The sequence below is a fragment of the Pseudorca crassidens genome, chromosome 9 (genome assembly GCF_039906515.1).
Source record: "Pseudorca crassidens isolate mPseCra1 chromosome 9, mPseCra1.hap1, whole genome shotgun sequence".
NCBI classification, from domain to species: domain Eukaryota; kingdom Metazoa; phylum Chordata; class Mammalia; order Artiodactyla; family Delphinidae; genus Pseudorca; species Pseudorca crassidens.
This window is the reverse complement of record NC_090304.1, coordinates 76,978,295-76,986,882: the sequence shown is the minus strand read 5'-3', so window position 1 is coordinate 76,986,882 and position 8,588 is coordinate 76,978,295.

Genomic DNA, 8,588 nt, shown 5'->3' with positions numbered 1-8,588 from the left:
ATGAGCAGAAGACTTAAATCGACATTTCTCCAAAGAAGACGTACAGATGGCCAAGAAGCACATGAAATGTTGCTCAACATCACTAATTATTAGAGAAATGCAGATCAAAACTACAATGAGGTATCACCTCACACTAGTTAGAATGGGCATCATCAGAAAATCTAAAAACAACAAATGCTGGAGAGGGTGTGGAGAAAAGGAAACCCTCTTGCACTGTTGGTGGGAATGTAAATTGATATAGCCACTATGGAGAACAGTATGGAGGTTCCTTTAAAAACTAAAAATAGAATTACCATATGACTCAGCAATGCCACTACTGGGCATATACCCAGAGAAAACCATAATTCAAATAGACACATGCACCCCAATGTTCATTGCAGCACTATTTACAATAGCCAGGTCATGGAAGCAAATTAATGCCCATCAACAAATGAATGCATAAAGAAGATGTGGTATATATATACAATGGAATATTTCTCAGCCCTAAAAAGGAACAAAATTTGGTCATTTGTAGAGATGTGGATGGATCTAGAGACTGTCATACACAGTGAAGTAAATCAGAAAGAGTAAACCAAATATCATATATTAATGCATATATGTGGAACCTAGAAAAATGGTAAAGATGAACCAGTTTGCAGGGCAGAAATTGAGACACAGATGTAGAGAACAAATGTATGGACACCAAGCTAGGAAAGCGGCCAGGGGCAGTGGTGTGATGAATTGGGTGATTGGGATTGACATGTATACACTGATGTATATAAAATTGATGACTAATAAGAACCTGCTGTATAAAAAAAATAAATAAAATTAAATTTAGAATTCAAAAAAAATTTCCTTGTAACAGTGAAATGATAGATAATAATTATTTTGATGTTTCCATTGTTAGTAATTTGTTATATAAAATAGTATAATTGATTTTTTTATTCAATGTGTAGCCTATATTAATTTATTTGAATAAATGTTATCATTTTTGTATGTCTATAAATCATTTTAACAAAAACAGTTGTGATTTTGTTTCTTTAACCCTGTTTTCCATCATCTTTTGTCTTCTTCAACCTTGAGGTTTTCAGGAATCTAACTTTTCTAATTTGGAAATGTCTGCTGTATATTTACTTTTTAGGGGGTACAGTTCTCATTACTGCTAAAAAATCCATTTCTTTGAATAGCTTTAAAAAATAAAAATTTTCATGGAGAATGTATGTATACATATGTTCCACTTTTGGAAAAATTGGACTTTGCATATAATCAGGTGGCAAATCATTGCATATAATCAGGTGGCAAATGCCACCTGAGATATTGTGATATAATAAATACATATTTGGTTTCTGTCCCTAGCTCCTGGCACAGAACTCCTAAAACACTTGACATTTCCTGAATGATAGAGATGAGAGGAGCATGTTTGTTATTTAATAATAAGCCCCTTTTAACCATACCTGAATTTATGCTAATGAGGTGATAAAAGATGGAGCTGGTTGCCAGAGGAACCAGCCATGTGACTGGAAGATTAGAACTTTCAGTCCCATCCCCTGAGTTAGTCACCAACAGCCAGTGATTTAATCAATCATGCCTACGTAATAGAAACTCCATAAAAACCCTAAACAGAGGAGTTTGGAGAACTCCCACGTGCCAGGAGAGTGGTGCCCCCCAAAGTCCATGGGGACAGAAACTCCTGTACTCAGGACCCTTCTGGACCTTACCCTACATACCTTTTCATATGACTGTTCATTTGAATCCTTTATTATAAACCAGTAATAGTAAATAAATAGTAAATAAACTGGTAATAAGTGTTTCCCTGAGTTTTTTGAGCTATTATAGTAAATTATTGAACCTGAGTAGGGGGTCATGGGGACCCCCAATTAGTAGCCAAGCCAGATAGAAGTGTGGTTAACTTGGGGAACCCAGTACGTGCTGTTGGTGTTTGAAGTGGGGGGCAGTCTTGTGAGACTGAGCCCTTAACCTGTCTGCACTACGTCTGGGGAGTTTCAGAATGAATTAAATTGTAGGCCATCTAGTTGGTGTCCTTAGAGAACTGGAGAATCTCTTGGTGTGGAAAACCCACATTTGGCATCAGCAGTGCTGTGAGAGAAAAACAGCTATATATACATATATATTATACATATATAAAATAAAAATATACATATTTTTAACCTTTACCTGGATATCCTATTGGAACCACAAATATAATATTCCTACAGCCAAAGCTCATCATTTGCGTTCCTGAAAACCACTACCCTACCTGATAATTCTATCTCTTCAACATTCTTTTCATGGTGATCCAGATTTAAAACCTGAGGCATTTTTGTTTTCCCTTTGCCTCCAGTGATAATCTGCTTCCAAAATGTATTTTCTGCTTCAGGTGGTATTTTAAGTCAATCAAACACCAAGCATTTATTAAGCCCCTCCTTATATTCATTACCATGCTAGCTATATTGGGGAACACAAAAGAAACATTAAATTTGTTGCAACAAAAGCAACAGAAGATCACACCCTGGTGGTCTCACCAATTTCCTTATCTGCTGGAATAAGAAGCACCAGTTTTAACTTGTCCAGCCAGTAGTCACCATGTGCATAGACGTGACACCATTTCTATTCGGTGGTGCTTAGGAATTAGATGCCTAATTTGTCAGAGGAATTTGTTGCAAGAATCTCAGCACTTTGAAAATGGGCTCAAAGTGTAACAAGAAATCACAGCTCAAAATAACCCACATAGGATCATCCATTATTACATGAAGTATGTACTCATTTCATAGAGTCTAGATGTTAGATTAGGAAACTTCTTTGCTCCACCTGAGAAGACAGTTGAGAGTATGGACATGAATATTACCACTCCGCCAGCCATGCCTCTTCCCCAAGAAAGTTCACATTGGGTACATGGAGTGCCTTAGTTTTGTATCCAGTATCTGTTATGGACCATTATTTCAAAACTATCACTCACCAAATCTCTTTTCAAATGAATTTGTGGTATTCCTACCAATTACAATACTTATGCCATTAACTACAGCCTTTACAGGTGATCAGAATTCAGGGTGATGATTACCAGGACAGAGACAACTGGTGAGATTCATGGGATTACATAGGACTGGCACCTTCTGCTTGAGGCTGGGACAGAGCAGAGTGGGGATCAAGTTAGATGTTGTAGAGGAGATAACATCTGAATTGACTCTTATGAAACAAGTGTGAATTCCACTCAGTTGAAAGAGATTAGAAAGAGCAATTTAGGCAGAGAGTGTAGAACGTGTAAAAGCTTGAAGATATGAGCGAGCATGACACTTTCAGAGAACTGTAAATTAAGATATGGAGTATGGTATACAAAGTGGGGGAGGGGAGTATAAATGAGGCTGGACTGAACTGAGTGTTACAGGCCAGAGCATGATATGCCATGTTTAAAAGTTCATGAAGGCCATAGGTAATCTGTAAATGATTTAATGAATGGATGTGACATCATTATATCTATATCAACCTTATAGATATCTATCTATATCTATATTTGCAGTAGACTTTAAAATAATGGATTATTAGAGGCCAAGACAAGAAACAGAGAGTGCAAGAGTGCAATTAGGAGGCAGCTGCAACAAACCAAGCAAGAAGTAATAAGTATTAAATAACTGCAGTGTCATTGAAAATGGAGGATTCAAGAGGATGGTGGTTCAAGGAGCACAGGAAATGAGAGATTTCAGTTTCTGTCTTAGGCAATGAGAAAACAATGCTGTAACTTAGGGTATAAATAGCTGATGGAAGGGCCCTGCCCAATTTAGGATGACTAGATTTTCAGAGGGGCAGTTAAGGAAATTGAAGAGGTAAGGCCCCTGGATTTGATTGCTACTAGAGAATTTCAAGAGAGCGACCTAAGTGAAGTAAGGGGGGAATGTAAGCCAAATTATAAGAGCTTCAAGGAGTGAGTAGGAGTGAGGAAGTGGAAAATCTGGTTTAGACTAGTTTTATTTTTAGACTTTTGGCAGAGAGAGGACAGTGAAACATGATGGTTGATAGAAGGAATAACAGGGTAAAGGGAAGTTTTGTAATTAATTTAAAAAATTATAAATGAGATCTAAGCATATTTTTAGACTGAGAGGAAGTAGGGAGAGATTGGAGACCAAAGAAGAATTAGAACAATTAAAGAAAGAAGGGTCCAGAAGAGCTAGAAAAAAAATGGAGACAATAATAAAAATGGTGGGTTTGGTTTTGGGAACAATGACTGTGAATGAATCCTTTTCTCTAAGACAGGAGAGAAGGAAAAGTTGATGTGAGAAAGATAAAAGGAGTTTTATATGGAAAGGAGAGTGTAAGTACGGAAGAATTTAGAGGGAGAGTGACAAGAAGTCCCAGCAGCTCATGTGAACAGTGGCTAACTCCTGGGGATGCACTTCATGCTCATGGAAATGGTTTGGTATAGCAGTTGAGGGGATAAGACTCGGAGTCAGTGAGTGATGACTGACAGCAATGCAAGCATGAGCAAGCGCTCATTTGGTATCAGTTAGCATGAATTCATAGAAAACCTCTTAGTATGATTTCAAGAACCCTTTTCAGGGTTCAGCTGGCTGTTAGGGAAAGAAATACAAGGGGAAGACCAAGAGGGCAATTTGACAGTAGCCTCCTTCCTTTTCATTTCTCATGTCCTGCATCCACTCTACATAATGTGTTTCTTAACTCATTCATGTTTTCCAAGTTTATCAGCAGCTTTGTCTCGACAGTTAGTCACAGTGCTTACCAGTAGAATGCATTTGTGATGGGCATGGAGAAGCACAGGGTGGTAGGTAAGCCAGATAGTGCTGGACAAGGAATCTTCTACATCCCAGCCACATAAATGGGCTTACTCTTTCCTGGATGGAAAACATTTGCTTTTTCCTGCCTCTACACCTTTGCTCTGCCTCTCTCCCAGAATTTCCTTCTTTTTACCATCTGAACATAGTTAAGATCTACCTCAAATACTCCCTTTAGAAGTCTTCTCTGGTCACTTCAGCGAGAATAGATCTCTCATTTCTGAATGTATTAGGCACAACTTTCATGGACTTCATCAGGTTTTATATTATTTCATTTATTGTTTGCATGTGTACCATCCTCATTTAGTTTGTGTGATCCTCAGGCAGAGCAGCCATGTTTTAAAATTTTTTGTATCTTAGACCAGAGACTATCACAGAATAGTTGCTCAATAATATTTATTTAAAAAAAAATACAAAATAAACAAAGGAGAACTACCAAATGATATCTTTGAGTTGCAATGGTATAGTGAAAAGACCATAAGTTTAAAGTTAGGCAGCCTTAAATTTAAACACTGTTTGTAATCAGATTAGTAGCTCTGTGATCTCAGGCTAGCTACTTAACCTCTCTGAATTTAACTATAAAGTGGGGATAATAGCTGTTTTTACCGACTTGTTAGGAAAATTAGAAATGATGTAATCATCTGGCAAAAACTTGGTAGGTAGTAAATGCTCAGTAAAGAGGTAGCTAATATTGCTATTATTTGCTTTAACCTTTTATTTTTATTTTATTTATTTATTTATTTTTTGCGGCATGCGGCCCCCCCACAGCCGCGGCATTTCCTGTTGCGGAGCACGGGCTCCGGATGCGCAGGCTCAGCAGCCACGGCCCCGCGGGCGTGGGCCCAAACGCTCCGCGGCATGAGGGATCCTCCCGCACCGGGGCACAAACCTGCGGCCGCCCCCACTAGCAGGCGGACTCCCAACCACTGCGTCACCAGGGAAGCCCTGCTCTTTTATTCTTAAAACTTACGTAACAGAGTTGCAAAGACCCACATATACACTCTATAGCTTAAATAGTAACAAGAGGAAGCCAGAAACAAACTATTGACATGCTTTAAACTGAACTGGAAGAAACCCAGGACATTCTGTTTATACTCTGGTCTTGGATCTAGTTAGCAACTGACCACAGCTGCTGGATGGATGCACTATAAGAACGCCAGGTGCTCCCAACCTCACTGCTCGGTGCAAGTGCTTATCCAGGGATCCATACTAACAACTCAAAAATGGCTTCATGCACAGATGGTCTGGGCTTCACTTCATTTAGTTTGTATAGTTGACCACAGCCAATCTGTCACAGGGAATAATCCTACCCTAACCAGATGGAGGGATCAATTCACCAAGTATTGTCTCTTTCTCGTCTCTAACAACTATAACAAGATGAAGTAATCTTTCTATTCAGCAAACATCTTTTACACTAACAATAAATCTCATGGTTACTCTGGAGGAATTCTTTGCTCAGGAGCTCTGGAATTAGTACATGTGTTGTTGGATGAGCAGCAGGGAACTGAAGTCTGCCACCCAAAGTGAAAACAGGCCACAGTGCAAGAGCAACTGCTGGGGTAAATGGATGCGTGCATTCAGGGAACCACAAGGTTGCCAAGGAGAAATGCACTGTGAGGGGCTATTTAGAATAGAGCAAGTATTTCAGGAAGAGTAAAAAGTATCCAATTCTATTTTGCCAGACATCTTTTGTAAATATCTTTCCATCCAGGGATGAAAGATTATATGCAAACAAGTACGCCAATAACTCTTCAACAAACGCTTCTCTAAACTTGGCGAAGAAACTTAACATTGCCAAGGAATTTGTTGCAAATGGTGTGCTTCTCTTTGCTAATATCAAACAGTCCTGAGCTGGCTAAACCATGCTCTTCTCACAGTCACATTCTGGGAAGGTGTATGGGTAGTGCTGTGGGTGCAGCAAGCTCTGTGACTAGATTACTGGAGCTAGTAGTAATAATCTGGGTGGCAGGTTCTGATGGTGCTTTAGGCGTTTCCAAAAGGTCATCCTCTGGGCTGCCTCCCAGGCTCATGTCCTGACACTCTTTTGCATATTCTCTGCTTCAGTTATTCTCAGCTCCTTGCAGTATCTACAGTAGGCTATGCTCCTACTTTCGCCTCCAGCTCCTCTGTGTATGCTGTTTCCTGTGCCTGGACACACCTGCTGTATTTTTCCTCCTGGGTCATTCTTACTTTTCCTTCAGGTCTCAGAAATGCACTGTGATGGGATGTCAAATCCCTCCCTTTAGAAAGTTTTCCCAGAATACATCCTAAGATACCTGTCCTCTGTTCTCCTCTACCACCTGGTGTTTCCCCAAACATAGCACAAGTCTCATTACATATGATGGTTATCTGCTTATTTGTCTATCTCCCCATCAGTCTAAAACTCGTTAGAGGCAGATGCTGGATCTCGTTCATAGTTAAATTCTCAGCGCCCAGCAAGTTACTTGGGACATGATGGGTGATCAGTAATTGTTTGTTTAACAAATGAATGAATAAATAAATAATTGTACTCCCTAATAGCCTAAGAATACCAAAAGTTGAAATGATGTGTTGGCACAATGCTAAAGAAATCAGCCATGAAGCAGGTGAAACAAAAAATTTGGTGGAAATGTTTTACTTTTAAAAAATAGTTCACTTTAAAAGAAGCTTCATTTACAGAAATAATTCAAGAACAATACAAAGAACTTTTATGTACTGACCCATTTGAGAGTAAATTGTTGATTGGATGCCTCATCATCTCCAAATACTGTATTGTGTATTTTTTTTTTAAAAGGGGCATTTTCCAACTTAAAACACAATACAGATAATCAAAAAATTAACTTGATAAATAAGCTACCAGGATATACTGCCCAGCACAGGGAATGTAGTCAGTATTTTATAATAACTTTAAATGGGGTATAATCTATAAAAACTTCAAATCACTATATTGCACACCTGAAGCTAATACAATACTGAAAACTAACTGTACTTCAATAAAAAAAATAAAATAGAAAGCTAAGTTGGATTACCATCTAATCCTCAGGTCCCCTTCTAGTGCCACAAATTATCCAAAAGTCCAGTCTAGTCCAGAATCACAGGTTACATTTAGTCATTACGTCTCCTTAGTCTCCTTCAGTCTGGAGCAGCCCTTCAGTCTTTTCTTGACTTCCATGACCTTGACATTTCCAAAGATTTACAGGTCACTTTTTTAAATCAAATTAAATTTATTTAAAAAATAATATCTTCCATTCTGGATATAGCAGACATTTTTCATGATTAAGTTAAGATTAGATTGGCAGGAATATCACAGAAATGACATTGAATTATTATCTTTGCATTTTATCAGATGGCACATGATTTTGACTTGTTCCATTATTGGTGATGTTCATTACTTGAGCAAGGTGATGTCTGCTAGGCTTCTCTACTGTAAATTTACTCCCCCCTGCCCTGTCCCCCAGCATGCCCTCTCACCACCCCCCTCCTTGAAATTAATAAGAAATTCTTGGAGAGTTACTTTGAAACAATGTAATATCTTGTTTCTCAACAAACTTTCTATGTCTGCCTGTCTGTCAGTATAGTTTTCTATCTTCTTTTGTAGACTAAAATTCGTTGCTATCATTTATTTGGATGCAAAAAGAGACCCATATTTGGCCAATCGGAGCACTTTAAAGCTGACTTTTGTATACTTTTGACATATCCACATCACTCTTGGAGCATTTCTTTACTTTCTGGCATAAGAAGATATCCAGGTTCATCTTATACTTTCCTTGCGGCAGTCCTGGAATCAGTCATTTCTCCCTGGAGCCCTGTTTCATTTTAAAGGTTTATGGTGTTTATGATATGATAGCC